This window comes from Equus asinus, chromosome 20 (genome assembly GCF_041296235.1).
Source record: "Equus asinus isolate D_3611 breed Donkey chromosome 20, EquAss-T2T_v2, whole genome shotgun sequence".
NCBI classification, from domain to species: domain Eukaryota; kingdom Metazoa; phylum Chordata; class Mammalia; order Perissodactyla; family Equidae; genus Equus; species Equus asinus.
This window is the reverse complement of record NC_091809.1, coordinates 92,698,335-92,714,493: the sequence shown is the minus strand read 5'-3', so window position 1 is coordinate 92,714,493 and position 16,159 is coordinate 92,698,335. Positions and strand designations below refer to the sequence as shown.

Genomic DNA, 16,159 nt, shown 5'->3' with positions numbered 1-16,159 from the left:
ATGACTTAAGGTTCATTATATTGCTAATCTTCTCTACGTTTATTATTATGTGAAGAAAACTGTGTACCAAATTTGTGGTGTGAAGTACAAAGATACAAGCAGCATGTGATCGAAAGCCATATATTTATTATTTGGGAATGAATTATTTGTGAAGAAGCCTAGCCATCTTTCTTTGAGGCTTCTGTCTACTCCAGCGATGATTTAGGTTAACATGAAATCTTTCATGTTGAAGTTCTTCTTGAGGTTCTAACATGATGTGCATGGAGCAAGGAGTCACAGCAAGTGTAGAATCACCTTCTTTACATCTGACTTACAGTGCTTACCCTGTCCTCTGATTCTGTTCCTTATTCCAGTTCTCTAGTGGTTGCGTTATGAATTATTTCTGTAAAAATATGAGAAGTAAGAATGTATATTTTGGCTTGCATATTTGGCTTAAGGTTTTCTTTGTGGAAGTATAGACTTTTGTTCTGATTTTAGAAGATAGGAATTTGTTGAAATTTAAGATTTCTTTTAACTTTCCCTTTGAAAGAAAATATCTTTGCCGGTATATGTTTAGCAAAGAAGGGCGTTACAGTGGTGACTTAAAATCTGTTCTTCTCTTCTTTGTTCATTCATTCTTCATAGAACAAATACTTGTGAAGTGCCTACTGTGTGTTGTACTGTTTCAGGCTCTGGAGAATATGTTGATGAGCAAAAATAATACTGTCTGTCTGCTCACAGTCTGGTGGGGGAGAGAGACTTTATTCAATTACTGGCCGAAATATATAATTATAAATTGTGATAAGTGCAATGAAGAAAAAGCACAAATTCCTTTGAAAGAGAAAAACTAGGGAGACTTAATTTGGATAAGTGATTAAAAAAGGCCTTTCTGAAGAAGTGACATTTAAACTGAGACCTGCCGGATAAGGAGTTTACCGGAAGGGAAAGGGGGTGGACGGATTTCCAGGCAGAGACAAGAGGTTTTGTGATATCATTTTATCGTACTTATGACCTTTTTAGCTGCTTATATAATTAGGTACTAGTCTATGAGCAAGACAGTTTATAGAGCTGTGTTACTGAAAAGATGCATATAAATTACATTTTTATAAATGAATTCCTGAATTCCTGCGGGCTTACATTACACTCTGTGTGCCATATCATCTGCATTTGATTGATCTGCAGTTACTTCAATTACTGCTAGACTGATCTTCCTAAAAAACAACTTGGATGATGCTTTTTCCTGCTCAGAAATCTTTACCAGCTCCCCAATTACCCGATAAAGTCCAGACTTCTCAACTTCATGGTCAAGCCCTCCCAAATGGTCTCAATCTCTTACTTCATCTTCAGTTACTCCTCTTTCTGCAGTACTCTCCGTTAGCCAACGGAATTTCTGACTGAGCATGGATGCTTTCCCATGTGTCCACCTTCACTTGCAATCTGTTTGCCTCCTTCTAAGAGTGTCCAAATCCCATGTGTATTTCCAGGCCCTTCTCAACAGTTCCCATCTAATCTCGATGTCTTCTCTGATCACCTCAGCTAGAAGTCACTTCTTTTTCGTCTGACTTATGACATTTTATTTTTACTGCTCTTGAGGCACTTCTCCCTGCTTATTTTATTTTGAAGTTATTTCTAGGTATGTCTTATCTTCTCACCTAGACTTGGAAGCTTCTTGAGGCCAAAACCTGTGATGGATAAGCCTTTGCTTCTCTCACTGTGCCTAACACAGTCCCTGGCATATGGTAGGCTGGAAATAAAAATTTTTGGAAGGAATTTATAAGTTAATTGTTGGTTGCTAGATTGCCCTTAAAAAGTAGTTATTGATCTCTAAACACATGCATCAAGGGACTGATATATACAAAAATCCTTTGTAACGTTTACAATCCTAAATTCAGGTTTTCTAACAAAGGGATACCACTTGCTTGTGATGTTTGTATGTCTCTTCCCACATTTCAATGACATTGATTCACAGAGATTATTTTAGATTCATAAATGGTGCTGTCATTTCCATTTTTGCCTCTCTTTTGAAGGTTTGCATGCTCGTTTAGCCATAAAAATGAATGAAAAGAACAAATCAGCACCCTCTCTGGTTATTGATACCCAGCGGGGAGAAATAGATTTGAAAGCATGTCTAGGTAATGTACTTATTTTGATTGTTTTGAGTTTTCCAAGTGCATGGGGATTTAAATGAGTTTGGCATAATCCCACATAGAATTTCCTTATTCATTGGTTCATTTGGATTTATACTTCTGGTAGACAACTTCCTATTGATAAGTTTTTATTAAAACCTATTTCCCTTTGAGAAGTTGTACCCTTTACCTCTGTCTGAATAAACATTTGAACAGCTATTAGATTGCTCCTCAATTTATGACTTTAGGACCATGTCATGGCTTGGGTTGATGTAATTCTCAGGATTTTTTTTTAATTGGAATAACGTTATCTCAGGCAATTTTTAAATATACAGGACAATGATATATTTCTCATAGAAACATTTGTCTCCAAGGACAACTAAAACAAAGTATAGTTGCAGAATAATGTGTAAATATTTATGATTGATTTAGTATTTGTAATTCATTTAACATTGTTGTTTTGGCTAGAAGCATTTCTTTATGAGTTTCTTTCAGTTATATTCACTTTTCCCCCGTATATACATGGTAAGTTCTTTAAAGAGAAATCATTTAGGAATTCCGTATCTTTATGATTAGCTCTGTTGTTCTTAAAATTTAGCCCTGGAATAATATATGATTCTATATAAATTAATGAATGCATGTGACTTATCAGAGGCTCTTTTTCTTTGAATATATCATTTACTTTTCTTATAAAATTATTATGTATATAGTAAAAAATCGAAAAATTTGACAGTTATAAGGAAAAATTAAAATGTATTCATAATTCTTCTTTTCACAGACATCATCATTCTAGATATTTGTTCATAAAAATCAGTCTTTAGCTAGTTAACAGTTAAGGATACATATAAATCTGGATAAAAACATAAAAATCTGATTTCCTCTCTGGAGGCCGTTTTCATATTAGATTAAATTGGGGACCTTAGAGTTTTAAAAATTTCTTTAAGATTCTTTTGATCTGGAAATTGTGAATTAGTATTTAGGAAGATCACCTGGGCCTTTTAACCTTTTCTAATTACATTGTTCACATGATGAGTGTTTTCTAAAGACTATTTATTTTAGTTATTTAATCTTGGCGTATAAATGTGAAATACCTCGGTTCATCAACAAACGTGGTTAAATAAAATAATAGTGTTTTAATTCCCATACTTAAAAATGATATATTTTTGAGCTCTTAATCACTTTTGAAAATGTTTTCATCTGCTAATTTGAATGACAATTAAATGGTCAATATAGTGTCCCTCTTTTGGATTCCTTGGAATCATGTCATAGGGCAAGATTCTTGATAGACCTGGCTTTCACTTGGTCATTTTTGACACCATGGGGGAGTCTGATGAATGAGTAGATAAAGATCTTGAGAATAGAAATAGTGTGTGTATTAGGCAGCATCAAATTGACGGAGGTAATAAGCTATAAAAACTGGGAACTAAATTGTTTCATTTAGGATTCATTCATTTATTCAGCAGATATTTGTTCATCGTTCCAGCACGTTTGGTCGTATGCTTGGTATTGTTTTAGATCTGGGTTTCCCGTCCTTGGCGCTATTGACATTTTGGGTGGATAATTCTCTGTTTGGGGCCTGTTGCATTCATTGTAGATGTTTAGCAGCATACTTGGCTTCTACCCTCTAGATCCTAGTAGCACTCCCCCAGTTGTGACAACTAAAAATGTCCCTAGACATTGCCAAGTGTCCCCTGGGAGGCAAAATCACCTCTGGTTGAGAACCGCTGTTTTAGATGAACACTTGAAAAGCTGTTTCCATATTTCAAGTGTTGTTCATGTTCCATGTGCTTTGGTCTTTCAATATTTCCTGGGTAGTGCCCTATCTGAAAAAATGGCTTAGGTTTTATAATGGAATATGGAACTAGCTGTATTAACTATAGGAATGCTGAAATAAAACCCTCACATTTTAAAATTAACAGTCAGTTTAATCATGATTCTATAGCATTTATGACATCTTGGATCAAAGAATCTACTTTTGCTTGATCTTTTGAAAAGTACTTTGTACCTAAGAACAAATTCTTACAAAGAAACCTTCTAATGCTTGTTAGTTTTCCTTTTTAAGAATGGTCCTATTCATCTTTTGTTTTAAAGGCTCTGTAACTTATTGGTACTGCATAAAAATTCCATTATTATAGAGACTGTTCTCTTTGCTTCTCTGCTGCATCCTTTTCTGAAGTTATGAGAGATGTGAAACATATTCTGGAAATTCATTCAAAGCTTTAAAACTTATTATATCCAGGAGAGACAGATTTAAAATTACTGAGGTTTCTAGTCAAAGTACTTCAAGCAGAAATCCATACTCCATTAGGCTCTCTAACATTGTGACCTTAATTTTCCAGATATTTTGCCCTTTAAATTGAAAGCAGTGTTTGAATATTATTTAAGTCTTCTGGAGGGGCTTGTAATATCACAGACTTAAGTTGTGAAACATTTGAAACAAATGAAAAGTAAAATAGCAACTGACTAAGACCATGTTATTTTATATATTTTTTATTTCAAAATATCCAATGATGAAAAGATATGCATGGAACATACTTAATGCACTGAAGTTGGTGAAAAAAGCTATTTAGTACAGAGTTATTCATACTGTTACTTGAGCAGGGTTTCTTTCATGGGTTCTTTCTTGGCATCACCTAAAGAGTTTCTCATTAGGAGTAGTTGTTAATTTCTCTGAAGTTAGGAAATTTACTTTGTATAAAACTATGGTCTGGATGAAATGAAAATCTACTTGGACAATAGCTACTGAGTTATCTTGCTTCAGCAGATGAAGCAGAAATGTAAAGCTGTATTATACCACTGAGTCAAGAAACTGAGAACTGTTTAAGAAAAAAAACCCTCTCTGTGGAAAAGGAGAGATGGAAAAATCTCTTGTTCTTTCATTAGTAAACTAGGTCAGTTTTTAAATAATATGCTTGTTGAGAAATGTACACATTTCTCAAATAATTGATATAATTTAATCCAGTTCCTATCTTGAAGGTATAAAACTGAACTGAATGCTTTAGGGGCCCTTAATTGCTTCATCTATTTTCCATTGTAAAATGTTGTTTAGGATCTAAATTGATCATATAATGTTTTCTTTAGTTTGTGGCTCACTGAAGGATGCTACATCAAATATTCTTTATTAATCTATAGAAGCTTAAAATTTATATTACCCTCTGTTTGTGTATTATTGCTTTAGTTACGAGTTAGCTATTAAGGGGATATATGGTAACCTCCCTGAGTTCCTTTACACATATTCTGTTAGTTAAATACCAAATAAATCACATGACTATGTTAATGCCAAGTAATTATTGCATGAGTTGCCAGGGGGCATTCTTTAACCTAAAGAAGACATTGTTGGTAGTCTCCAAATCTTTTGTTGTCCTGTTGCAGTGCAGAACTAGGGTAGTTTGCCCTTTTTGGTATTGACATTTTATGGGTGTTCCTTGCTTTAGGCTAAGGGTGAAAAGATTCTTGCCCGTTTGTAGGATGCAGCCTGTTTTTGCTGAGAGTTTTGTTCGATGAGTCTCCAGGTCAGTTTTTAATCTCCATGTGGGCCAGCTGTTTTACTCCTTCACCTTATTCACTGATAGACTGTCTCCCAAATGATTATTCATGGCCTCATCAGCCCAGCACAAGAGAGATCCATCCTCTTCGCTGAGAGAACAACTTTTAAGATGCAGCACAGTGTCCAGAAATTGCTATCAATATAAGAATGCCTTTTCTGTAAACTTCCCAAATCCTTCAGTAGTGAAATCCTTTTGGCTGGATCTGACATTTCTTGGATAGAGTTGAACGTCAAAGAAAGAACAGATTCTGGACTACTCTTAAAGTTATTCATCCCAGTTTATATCATCAGTATAATTGGAAACATTCCTCTTAACTTTTATATACCTTCCTGTTGTCAGAATGGTTAATTGGCCAGACAGCATGATTCGTTGTCCCATAATTATCAACTGAAATAGTTCCTGACTCCTGACTTTTAGGGGCCCTTCTGTTAGGAGATTACAGCTCTAGATTCTTCCCCTCTTTAGCACCTCCTAAAAGGAGTAGACCTTCTGCTCCTCTTTCAAAGTCTGTAGAGACATGCATATGTGTTTGTTCATTCATTCATTCAGCATTTGTTGAACACTAGACATTAGTGGAGGACCCATCTTGTCATTTTGGGTCACTCTGCAATTTTCATGGGAAACTGCATATGTTCCTGAGCTATTTTTTTTTTCCAAAAAAAATTCTTGCTATTGGCTTTTTTCGTTAGTTAGTGGCAACAAAGTAATTTATAAAATTATACTTACGACTACTCAAATGACAAGGTTCACCCTTAGTAGAACACCTTAGCATAGAAATAGAAGATATAAAGAACAACCAAATGAAATTTTAGTACTGAAAAATACAACAATTGAAATAAAAAACTCACTAGTGTTTAGATTTAGGCTTGACTAAGTTCTAGTTCAATTGTTAAAAAATAAGACTTCGCAAGTGGGGCTGCGTGTGTCTGTTGTATTGCATCATGAGCGTCGCATCGTGTCATCAAACACATAGTGTCTGGTTGTCCCACTTTCCGTGAAGCTAATATTGCTCCATGGGTTCAGGTGGTATCAGCCCGAACCCCCCACTGTGAATTTCTCCCGCCCACTTTTCTTCTCTTTATTCTTGATGTTCTGAAATTTTGTTTATTGATGTGGACCCTTTTTCATTAATTTTGCTGTGAAATTTGTGGTTCTTTCAGGTTTAGGGATGAGTTTCCATATTCTCCTCTTCCCAGAGACCTTTCTAAGGTGCTTAGAGGATTCCATCATCCCAGGGAAATATTTGCACTCTCCTCATTCCTAAATGTTTTGTTTAGTTTTGTACATTTTCTCAGAGACACCGAGTGTGCAGGGTCCTTTCAAAGGCAACCTCTTCATTGTCCTTGGCCTCCTAAGATCAATAGGACTTACGGAGATAGACTTGCCTCTCTGAGTATCGCAGTTATCTAATAATAGCAATTTCATTTTGGTAGATTGTGTGTCGCTCAAAACAGTAGAGTGCCCACTGGAACACCAGATCCCCTAATTGTTTTCAATGGATGCTGATTGAATATGTTACAAAGTTGTATATCGCCATTTCTCGTGCCTTAGAGCAGTCGCTTTCAAACATTTTGACCCTACACACATACACACGCACACTCACACACGCACCTGAAGCAAGTTTGAAGAAGTAACACCTTTATGACAAGTGTTATCCTCTCATATTTTCTATTCTGTTTAATTTTAGAATGTTGTTCCCCAGAAATGACCTACAGTTTGTAAATCATTGCAGCTGTGGTTCTTAATATTTTTGGGGGTATAGTAGATTGTGGACCTTTTTGGCACTCTGATGAAAGTACTGGAATCTCTTCTCAGAAAAATGCACATATACACACTTTTACATACATTTTCAGGAGATTCACACTCTTTAAGCATATTCATGTACTCCCTAGTTCTAGAAGCTTCTATGCTAGGTAAAATTTGGAATTATCAGCATGCCTGGACAAATATCTGCATGGCAGATATTCTGGCCTTCCTCCCTTCCTCTTGCTGAGTATTATTAATACAGGGTTGTAGACCAGAGAAACCATGTAATAAATAAAAGTTTATCTTGCATAGCAAGGATAAAAGTCTCAGAGGATCCTATTCTTCTTGGATATTTAGTTGTCTTTATAGTCTTTAAAGTCAGTGCATGAGGAACTGGGAGAGACAAACACTTGCTTCTGATATGTCGAGAGCCGTTGTGTCCTTGCCGAGCTGCTCCTTTGCTAGGACCTTAGCGCATCACTCCCTTAGCAACTGCAGGCTGATTCCCCAGCCATCTTCCTTCTAGTGGAGAAACTTATTTATTACCAGTCACTTTCCCCAACTGTTCTTTATAACCACCATCTGGTAATTAGAAGGGAGCTGCAGCTTTGTTGTGTGAGCTTCTGCCTTCCCTCTCTTTCACCTATCATGCTTTCTGTCCTTCTTTCCACAAATATTTATTGAGTTCTTTCTAGGCTTTAATGTGAGGAATAGCACAATGATGAGAAAGACTCCATGTCTTGGTGTGTCTGGCAGACCCTTGCTTCGTTCTTCGAGGCCCTCTGCTCTGTGGTTACTTCTCCTGTGCCACCAGCCTTGGGCTCCAGGCAGCCTGGGGCTTACTTCCTGCTTTACTGGGCTTTAGTATTTAACTGTTTCTTGCCCACATTGGAAATTTTCATCTGCACTTTTTCTTCTGTCCAGAACAATAAATATATACATATATTTTCTTACACAAGTTTTCTTTTGCCTAGAACAACAAATGCATTTTTTTCCTTTTAAATAATAACGCAAACATGCAAATCTTAAAACATCATTTCTCTTCTTGATATGTCCTGGGTCACTATTTTGGAAATAACATCACGGGAAAATGGTGTTAATGTGCAAAAATCACTCCCAAAGTTGAGAGTTAGTATCTTTGAAAGATGTCTTAATAATGGGGACATTTTCACCTGATAAAATATAGGCTCATCGTGTTTGAAACATTATTAGTATTCTTTCAAGAGCAGACATCAATCTCAGAAATCTTATGTACAAACATGACAAAATTGGTCTGTATTACACTCTGATAAAATCACAAAATGATTTTATTTTCTTCACTTTTTTATGAATGTGAAATATTTGCATATTATTACAATAACTTCCACAGCAGTTGAAACAAAATCTGATGCATTGTTAATGGTGTAGTTAAAAATGTGTGCATTACATCCATATTTTGTTGCAGTTTTCCAATAGTTTTTTTGAAAAGATTCTTAAACCTTGTATATTTTACAGTCAGGCTCAGCAAGTAGACACTATACACACTGCAGGTTACCTCTTTCAGTGCCCATGGTAGGCATCTCTAATCCATCATAGCATTCATTCTCACTGGGTTTGGACAGCCTCACATCCTCTTCAATATAGTGATCCAGGTTGTTGCTAACTGAGTGTAGACAGCATGTGAGATGAAAGCTATTTGCCATATTAGTTTTGTACCTTAACCGTTAGTGTTAACAGAAGATACCAGAAGTCTGCTGAAATTTGGAAAACGGAAAATATAATGAAGTAGAATAATGTAGTGGTTTAGGCAAAGGTTGGCAGACTTTTTTGGCAAAGGGCCAGGTGGTGTTTTAGGCTTTGAGTCACACAGTCTCTGTTGTACCTGCTCAACTCTGCCGTTGTAGTGCGAGAGCAGACATAGACAATGTGTAAATGAATGAATATGGCTGTATTCCAATAAAACTTTCTTTATAAAAACAAGCAGCAAGCCAGATTTGGTCAACAAGCCATAGTTTACTAACCTCTGGTTTAAATCCCTGCTACTCAAAATGTATTCTGTGGACAAGCAATATGAATATCACCTGTATGCTTGTTAGAAATGCAGATCCTCGTTAGACACTCTAAACTTACTGTATCAGAGTTTTTGGGGATGGGGGCAATCTGCACGTTTGCTAGCTGGCAAGGTGATTCTGATGCTTATTCAAATTTGAGAGCCCCTAGTTTAAATAACATGGCACTTCCCTTCTTTAAAAGTTACATAGAACTCAGCTAGGAAACTATCTGATGCATTTAGTTAATGGCTGGTCTTTAATCACTCTTCCTATTTCTTCTATGGTATTTGATCTATTTAAGCTTTCTGCTTCTTCTTGGGTCATGTTTGGGAATTCACGTTTTCTAGAAAATTACCTATTTCCTCTAGGCTTCAGATTTGTTGCTGTGATGGTTTTAAAACATGTCTGCAAATTTTTGACATTCCTATCAAGACATGGATTTGTGTTCATTCCCTTTCGATCTAGGCAGGCTTATGACTGCTTCAACCAATGGAGTATGGCAGAAGTGATACTCTGTAACTTCCAAGGCTAGTTCAGAAAAGGCCATGCAGCTTTTACCCAGTTCTCAGGGATACTCACTCTAGGGAAATCTGCTGCCATGTAAGAAGTCTGATTACTCTGAGGCCGCCATGCTGGAGGGCCCATGTGTAGGTTCCCAGCTATCAGCTAGCATCTGTTGCCAGCCACTTGAGTGAGCCATCTTGAACATGGTCTCATTAAACCTTCAGATGACTGCAACTCAGCTGGTATCTCAGTGCAGTCGCATGAAAGACTCTAGCCTACATGAACCTTTCCTGACTTCCTGACTGATAAAATCTGTGAGCATAATAAAATAATTGTTATTTTAAGCTACTAAATTTTGGAGTAGTTTGTTATGCAGCGATTGTAGCTGGGAAAGTTACCTTAGAATTGCAAGCACTATTGTTTTATAATTATCTTAATGTCTTTCTTATCTGGGCTTATGATTTCTTTTATACTCCTAATCTTATATGTATTTTCCTCTCAATTTTCTTTAATTAGAATTGAGGGGGTTTTATTTATTTTATTAATCATGTCAGAGAATCAGTTTTTAGATTTATTCATTCTACTATTTGAGATATTTCTCTTCCATTAATTGAAGTTTTACCTTTATTCATTTTTTCTTTCTAGTTTCTGTTTTTTAACTGTTCTTTTCCTGATTGCTAAAGGTGAGCACTAGGTTAATTTCATTTGTCATCTTTTGTAAGAAGTACATTTGGAGGTGTAAGATTTCTTCTGAGTACAGCTTTCAGTGTGTCCCGTAAATTTGTTAGGAAACATTTTCCTCTTCCTAGTTTTCTGGAGAGTTTGTAATTTCAGTTTTGATCTTCTTTTTATCAAAGCGTTTTGGAAAGTGTTTCTCAATTCCGAAAAGTTAAGTTTTTCTTTCTTCTTGGGAGGGGGTCTTCCATTTTTCCAACATGTATAAGTACATACTTCTCTACTCCTACAAGAAAACAAAATTCCAGCTATTCTCCCCAACGTGACCCTGTCTTCTTCCCTTACCAGTAAGTTTGCTTCTTATTCAGAGCGCTCTTACCTCCTGAGTGCCCACATGGTGCTGTAAATGCTTTTGCTTCTGCTGTCTCCCTGTGCCTGACCTTCCCAAACTTAAGTTGCTTTAGGAATATTTGTTTCAGACGATGATTAGGTTTTTATTCCTTATTTAGTGCTGATATTATACATTCTTATTCTCTCTCAGTATCCTCTGTATCACTGCCCACATTCTGGTCTCCATAGATGCACGGCTTTCCTCCATCCTAAGGAGCAGGCAGGACTTAGACACCTTTTCAGCCCCCACAGCCCCCAGCCTCAGGACCTACTGGAAAATGCTTAATAAATAATAGGCTTATTTTAACTCTACCCCTGTTTTATTTGGGTGTATTTTCATGGCCCAAATGTTCTGTTTGGAGTGTTGATTTCATTGAACATTTTGGAGAGAAATAATGCTACACATATAAAGTCACAGAATGGAAGTCAACTGCAGTTACATGGAAAGTTTTCTTTAAAAATGTCTCTTCCTATATATTTCCCCCAAAAGATAAGATTTAATAACTGAGCCCTTATCCTTTAAATGAGAAGTATACTGAATGTAGATCAGATTATGCCATTTAGTTTGAATATGTTGTAGTAAGTGGTATTTAGAATTGCTAAGGATCTTGATGATCATTCATTTTAAGCTCCTGTTTAGGGAGAAATCCGTTCTCCGCATTTCCCAACCTCCTGTGTAGAAACTTCTGCCTTCTTAGGGAGTTAAGCGGATTTTCTTTCCTGCTGCCTTGAGATAAAATGCTTTCCTGTGTTTTAAGTAACATTTTTAAGTATCCTGTTAAGATATTTTGTTTTCTTGTTTCAAGGGTATATCAACTATTGGTTGATATAGTTAAACATGATCTAAACTTTGGTAAACCACAATTTGGGATTGATAAATTAGAGTTTTTGATTACCCATGTTGGAAAAGCTTACTCTTTCCATCCTGTACTTTATACCTCTGTTTTCTGCCTTGCGCTGAAATTGCTTGTGTATGTGCCATATTATTTCCTTTTAGATCGAAAGGATCAAGGACCTTACTATTTATTTCCTCCATAGGGTCCATAATTCCTTGCATATAGTAGGAGCTTGACCAATATTATTAAATAAATAATTGAAAGATATAACTGCCATAGTGATAACAGTAAAGTGATTTTAGTAGTGGTGCTACAAATTTACCATGGTAACTTTTTTTTATATGGAATATCCTATTGGAGCAAAATTATTTTTCTGGATATAATCAAAATATAGTATGTAGAAGGTTAAATTCTGAGAAGCCTATTCATCTGTGGATCTGAAAATCTTTAGATACTTGTTAGTTCTTTCAGCATCTGGGGATGGCAAGATCAGTGAGTTAAGCAGTGATTCAGCGCAGATGAAACTTCTCTTATTGCTTCTCCCAAGGATTTAGAGCTAATTTTGGCCAAGTTTTGATAGTGCTTACCAATGCCATATAGTGTTGGGGAAGTGGAGGAATTGTGTGACAGACTTTGGGCAAAACTGGAGACTGGAGAGCAGTTGGGCACCTTGGAAATCTGAACAGAGGCAGAGCAGGCAGTTTTCGTGATGTGATGTGATATTTCATGTCAATAGCGTCATATAATATGTGGCCTTTGTATCTAGCTTCTTTTATTTAGTATAATATTTTTGAGGGTAATCTATGTTGTACATGTGTCAGTGGCTGAATAATATTCCAGTATGTCTATACCACATACCACATTTTGTTTATCCCTTTATCAGTTGTGGACATTTGGATTGTTTTCAACTTTTTGGCTACTATGAATAATGCTGCTATGTTTATTCATGTATGTGTTTTTGTGTGAATATATTTTCAGTTCTGTTGAGTCTATACCTAGAAATTACTGGTTCATGTGGTAACTCTATGTTTAACTTTTCGAGGAACTGCCAAACTTTTCCATAGCGGCTAAACCAGTTTGCATTCCCGCTAGCAGTGCAGGGGAGTTCCAGTTACTCCACATCCTCTCCAACACTTGTTATTTTCTCTTTTCATTTGTTTGTTTGTTTTACTGTAATGATCCTGGTGAGTGTGTGTAGTATCTCATTGTGGTTTTGATTTGTATTACCATGTTTACTAAAGAATTCATATGGATTGTAGGATTGTCAATTTCTGCAAAAAAACATGGTTGGAATTTTGATAGAGATTGAATTGAATTGGTGGGTTAATTTTGGGAGTACTGCCGTCTTAACAATAGTAGGTCTTCCAACACATAAAGACAAATGTCGTTCTATTTGTTTCTTTAACACGGTTTTATAGTTTTCAGTGTACATTTTGTCTCTCTTTTTATTTACTCTTATTTTTTGATACTATTGGATGGAATTGTTTTCTTGATTTCATTTTCAGATTGTTCATTGCTGATGTATAGAAATAAGCTGATTTTTGTATATTGATCTTGTATCCTGCAACCTTGCTAAACTTATTTATTAGCGTGTGTGTGTGTGTGTGTGTGTATGTATGTGTCTGTGTATGTGTCTCTTCCTTAGGATTTTCTATATACAGGATCATGTCATGTGCAAATAGAGATAATTTTGTACTTCCATTCCAACTTGGATGCTTTTTATTTTATTTTCATGTAATGCTCTCTAGGCTGCAACTTCCAGTACAATGTTAACTAGAGTAGACATGCTTGTTCATGTTCCTGATCTTAGGGGGCAAGCTTTCAGTCCTTCACCATTAAGTATGATGTTAGCTATGGGGTTTTTGTAGACGCTCTTTGTCAGTTTGAGGAAGTTCCCTTCTACTCCTAGTTTGCTGAATGTTTTTATCATGAGATGATGTTGAATTTTGTCAAATGTCTTTTTCCGTGGGTATTGAGATGATCATGTGTCTGTTTTCCTCTTTATTGTATTAATATGGTGTCTTACATTGATTTTTATATGTTGAACCAACCTTGTGTTCCTGGGATAAATCTCTATTATATTGTGTAATCCTTTTTTTATGATGCTGGATTGTGTTTTTCTGGTATATACTGCTAGTATTTTGTTGAGGATTTTTGCATTTATAGTTATTCATAAGGACTATTGATCTGTAGTGTGTGTGTGTGATGTGTTTGACTGGTTTTGGTATCAGTGTGGTACTGGCCTCAGGCTAGACACTTCATTTCTGAAGGACAGTTTTTGCAGGATTTAGAATTCTTGTTTGAAAGATTTTTGTTTTGCTTTTTCCTTTCTGCACTTTGAATATGTCATCCCACTTCCTTCTGTATTCCATGGTTTCTGATGAGAATTCAGCCATTATTCTTATTGAACATCCTTTGAATGTGGTAAGTCACTTCTCTTGCTGCTTTTAAGGTTTTCTCTTTCTCTTTCTCTTTTGACAGTTTGGTTAATATGTGTCTATATTTAGATCTTTTTGAGCTTATCCTACTTGGCATTTTTTTGAGCTTTTTGAATGTGGAGATTAATGTTTTTCATCAAACTTGAAAGTTTTTCGCTATCATTTTTTCAAATATTCTTTCTGTGCCTTTCTGTTTCTCCTCTCCTTCTGAAACTCCCAATATGCATCTATCAGTGCATTTGATGGTGTCCTCACAGTTCTCTAAAGCTATGTTTATTTTTCTTGATTCTTTTTGTTTCTCAAACTAGGTAATCTCAATTGACCTATGTTCAAGTTCACTGCTTTTTTCTTCTGCCTGCTCAAATCTGCTATTGAGCATCTTCAATGATATATTTATTTCAATTATTGCACTTTTCAACTCCAGAATTTCTATTTGATGTTTAAAAAATAATTTATATATCTCTATTGATAATCTCTATTTGGTGTGATATCATCATACTTTCTTTTAGTTCTTTAGACATGGTTTCCTTCAGCTCTTTGGACACATTTAAAATAGCTCATTTAAAGTTTTTGTCTGGTAAGTCCAACATCTGGACCTCCTCAGGGCCAGTTTCTCTTGAGTGCTTTTTTTCTTCTGTATGACCGTACTTTCTTGGTATTTTTTCGCATGTGTCATAATTTTTTGTTGACAATAAATCAATAATGTAGCAACTCTGGAGAGCAAATACTCTCCCCTCCCCAGAATTTTTTGTTGCTACTGGTTGTTGTAGTAGTTGTTTGTTTGTTTAGTGACTTCTGAACTAATTATGTCAACTCTATATTCTTTGGTTTCTGTGGCCACTGACGTCTCTACTTGTTTAGCTTAGTGGTGAGCTAATTATTGGAAGAGATTTCCTTAAATGCTTTTGACCAATAAATCACCAGTCTTTGCTGAGGAGCTCTATGCCCATGTTAGGGTACACCTTCAACTCTCAACAAGGTGTTTGACAACTCTACCTTATCCTTCACTTCCTCCTGTGCAGAGCCTCAAGATCAGCCAAAGATGAGAGCTTAGGGGCTTCTCAAGTTTTCCTGTATATGCACACTGCCCTGTGCATATGTGTGGCCTCCTAGATTCCCCAGAGTTTTATGTTGGATCTTTTCAAAGCCGTTATGGATATCTTATTTCCCAGCTCTTCCTATTAAGCTTTCTGGTTAGTCTATTTTTGCTCCAAGTGTTAAACACTGCCTTAGGCAGCTATGAAGTTAGAATACTTTCTTGTAATTGTTTTCAACAAACGCCCCCTGGTAGAACACTTTTTGTACTAGGTGAGCTCAGGTCAAATCCAGTCTGTATAACTGAAGTCTCCCAGGGAACCAACAGAAACATCAAGTAATGACAGTTCTTTGGGATGAGGATTTGGAAGAGCTCTAGCACCATTCTGCTCTCCCCAGTAGTCGACTACAAGGTACACCAGGAATGTGGACTATTATTTTTAAAAGCTATTGCAGAGATGGAGAGTGGGGGATGGGACTCTACTTCCTAAATAGCTCTAGAATCTGCCTATTTTCCCCACCCTGATGCTACTTTCCTAATCAAGGCCACATTTCTGTCTTTCATAAACTATTATAATCCTTTCTTATCTTTTCATCTCCAGTTTGTCCTGCCTTTCATATATATATATTTTTTTTTTTACTGCAGGTAGAATATACTTTTTAAAAAACACATTTTTTTTTTGGTCACTTCCTTACTGGGTAACAATAGCTAGCAGTATAGACATCATCCCTGCCTTTAGGGAATTTTGGGTATAGTGAGGGACACAGACAAGTAAGTGACCAAGTACAATTCAGAGTGTGATAGAGCAAATAGAATGCACAGAGGAGAGACAGACACACAGAAATTCAGAA

General features: G+C 36.1%; 1 protein-coding gene across 12 annotated transcripts in view; it reads left to right on the top strand.

Annotated features, from left to right (window-relative positions):
• STK33 (serine/threonine kinase 33) overlaps positions 1–16,159 on the top strand; it is a 121,292-nt gene that overhangs the window by 34,879 nt on the left and 70,254 nt on the right. Inside the window, exon 2 of one of the 12 annotated variants that reach the window (XM_014844231.3) lies at positions 2,007–2,111. The exons of the other annotated variants lie outside the window; for them this stretch is intronic. The gene's annotated coding sequence lies outside the window, so the exon portion shown is untranslated. The remainder of the gene's footprint in view (positions 1–2,006; positions 2,112–16,159) is intronic. 12 annotated transcript variants of the gene reach the window in all.